Source organism: Phytophthora infestans, genomic scaffold (assembly GCF_000142945.1).
Source record: "Phytophthora infestans T30-4 supercont1.199 genomic scaffold, whole genome shotgun sequence".
Taxonomy (NCBI): domain Eukaryota; phylum Oomycota; class Peronosporomycetes; order Peronosporales; family Peronosporaceae; genus Phytophthora; species Phytophthora infestans.
Window position 1 is genome coordinate 158616 of NW_003303560.1, and position 3581 is coordinate 162196.

The window sequence follows — 3581 nt, forward strand, 5'->3', positions numbered from 1 at the left end:
GAGTCGACTGGAAAAAGCCGCTGTACCTCAACCATGAGGGAAACGAACACTCGGCGGACCCTCCAGAAGCTGCCGTAGAGGGGGAAGATCCTGCAAGAGCCCCACCGAGATCTCTTTTTGAGATTGGGAGCCGGGCGTGGTTGTACATGGAACGCGTCAAACCAGGCTTGACGAATAAATTAGCTCACCGGTGGCATGTACCTTTTCGGATCAAGCGCAAGGTGGAAGAGTTTGCGTACGAGCTGGAACTGCCTGACCGAAGTGGGTATCGCTTTTACCCAGTAGTGCATGTGTCGAGACTCTAGGCTGTCAACGAATTCAACAGTCGACCGAACACTCGGTTGGTACTAGACGCGACTAATGAAGCAAGACTCGACTTCGATGAGGAGCTATTGCCTGAGGACAGCTGGGAACCAGATCAAGTTGCCGGTGAATATGAAGTCGAGGCCATCCTCGACGACAGAACACCACTGTCGACGAGCACGGAGCGTGCTGTACGCGAGTTCAAAGTCAAGTGGGTGGGTTATGAAGATACAACTTGGGAACCATCATCAAACTTGTCATGTGGAGGTCTGCTGTACGACTATTTGCGAGCCAAGAAGAGCGAGAATCGGCTGCAGATGGCGCAAGTGGCGGACGAAGACTAGCGTGACTTGATCACGTATGAACTGTCCACAGGGCGATGCAGCCTGTGGTAACAGACGAAGAACGTTACTGCAACAACAAATTGTATATGCATTTGAAGAACAACATGAACATGATTACGCTGTGGAAGTGGATTAAGAATAAGAAAACATGAATGCCGACCGCGGAGCGATCACTGAAAACGAAGTCACGCGGGACACCTCAACAGTTAGCTGAGATGCTGGAGAACGTCGTAGAACGTGCAGCGAGGATTTAAATCGATTCCAAGTGTCTGGCCGCGGTGGCCAAGAGTGTCAACGAAGCCGAGTCACCACTCTCCTTCTCCTCTTCATCAAGAGCCTGAGCCTCGGCAGCTGGAGCTGAAGCCGGACCCTGCGAATCCTCGGTACCAGCTTCAACAGGAGCAGCAGCCACAGCAGGACGTGGAGTACCCGGTGGCGAGTCAAACAACGAACGCCAGGTCGGAATAAGCTCGGTTGAATCGAGAGACGGGTCAACTATCACGCTTCGGTACACATCCACGAAACGCGTACCACGAGGATTGAAGAACTCCGGATTACGCTGGCACCGGAAGTACGTGGTGTTGTACGGGTGCTGATGCGGCGCATTCATCCATCCAGTACGCCATGGCTGACGAGCGTCGAGAGCCGGAACTTCGGAAAGCCAGTCAGATGTCTGAGGTGCGAATGGCAAGTTTTCAATGGGGTACCACGGCTTAGACGGCTCCAAAAGCAACTCGGGACGAATGAATGACACGCCGGAAGCACAAGATGAAACCGAGTCACGACTCCACGCCATGTACTGCTCACGGTACTTGTTACGAAGACGATCGGCACGACGGTCGCGCTCACTGAAGAGCTTCTTTAACATAGCTCTCAGTTCCTTCAAGCGTTCCTTGTCGTGGCCAACCTTTTTAGCTTCTTCAGCGAGACCTCGTTCAATACCAGCTAGCGGAAGCCAGTGGAGACGCTCCCACAACGCGAACCCGAGGTCACCTTGCTTACCGCCGTCACCCCGAAGGTTCGCCCAGATCATCTTGAGACGGGTCTCAATCGGAGCACGCTTGGAGATGGGGACGCTTGGTTTGAAGTCGACAGTGTCAAAGAGGCAAGCTTGAAGAGGATAAAGCTGCCGAAGTTGCTGGTACGGGTGATCAGGATGCGAATAATCAAAGAACGCTTGGAGACCCTCCAACGTTGTACGCACGGTCACCTCACCAGCTGGTTCAGGAAGCGTTAAGCTCAAGAGTCGCTCGAAACACTTCTTGGCGCCTGCATCGGTAAACTCTATGTCCACATACGGAAGAACCCACGGTGGCAGGGTGGACGAAGCCGGCACCATAGGGCGAATACCAGATAACACTCGGTGAGACAATGGCTCAACCGACGGTGCACCACCACGACGCGGCACCGAAGTGTAGGCTGCCGTAATCATGCGTCCAGGTCCAGCATCGAGAGTCCAAATAGGCGGACGAGGAGACACTGGAACAGGAAGAGAAGATGCTGGTGCCGGAGGACTTGCTGGTGGCGAAGGAGGCGGGCCGGCAACGATGATTGGGGAAGTCATCATCGGCGAAGGATTTGGCCGAGGTGGAGTCGGAGGACGAGCTGGGCCAAGATTACTCCAGTTCCTGTTTGAATCTTCAACATCTTCGTCATCGAGTATGCTTGAATAATCGGTGGAGGACGGAACATCACCGCTACCACTGGGAGCATCAGGAGAGTCATCCACCGAAGGTTCATTGTCATCCACGTCATCTCCATGGTCGTCATCAGCATTCCCATCGTCATCAATCTCCATCGAAAGGCCAGGCGAAGACACGCTTGATACATCAGTCGTGGGAACAGTCGGAGCCGACTTCGAAGACGCGGAAGCTAGTGGAGCAGCCTCAACAGGGGCAGACCCTGCTGTAGAAACCACTCCCGAGACTTCAACTGCCTTGGATGTCGCGGCAGACGCCGAAGCAGACTTGCCTTGTGGGACAGTCTGGTCTGACTCTTCACCTTCGTCACTCGAGCCAAACATGAGCCACATTTCCTCGGCCTCGCGCAGAGCCTCTTCAGCAGCACGTATGTCGGCTGGAGAAAATGAAATCGTTGAAGCTGGTGGCTTGGCCACATCGTGTGGACCCTGAGGCGGGAGCGAAGGCGTGTCAGGAGAGACAGGAACATCGTCGTGATCCTCAGGGTTCACGTCCTTACCCGAAGGCTGTGTAGCAGTTTCTTGAACCGAAGGGACGCTGCCTGGATCAGCAGTCCCCATATCCACGTCACTCTGGTCGCCGCTGAGGTCGATCACTGCGGGAGTCGAGAAAGACGCTGGTGTAGGAGGTGGCGACCATGAACTTGGAGAAGACGGTACAGACTTGGACCGAGTCTTCATATGACGTCGTGGCGACTTAGCAGGAGAATGAGGACGGGGTTTCTTGCGCTTCTTCTGGGCCGCCTTCTTCCACGCCTTCGGACCGAACAGCGATCTACGAGCCGACTTGGGAGTTGAAGTATCGGCAGGTGGCGCATCACCGAGACCGGCAGCTGCCATCGAAGCACTGGCCTTGTCCGTTGGGATTGGAGCCTTGTCTTCGTCAGAGTCGTCCGGATTGTCGTCTGAATCCTCGCCACCTGGTCTAAGACGCTTATGGGACTTCCCATGGGCCACTTGGTAAGCTGCTTTGGCCAAAGCTGCCGGAAGGATTGTGTGTCATTATGCGATACCTTCTGTGGTGCGTTTTGCGCTGGATTTTTCCGGTGGAAAGTTTCAATTTCGGGTAGAACCGTTTTTGATCTGGTGCTAGTTATGCGGCGTGCGGAGGGGACTACAACCCAAAGTATGCTGCGTCGTGCTCTATTATTCGCTTCTTGATCTACCTATTTTTAGGTGGAACTGTTGAAGTGAGGATCATATTTTTGTCTTTCTGTGCAAAAAGATTCTCGGCT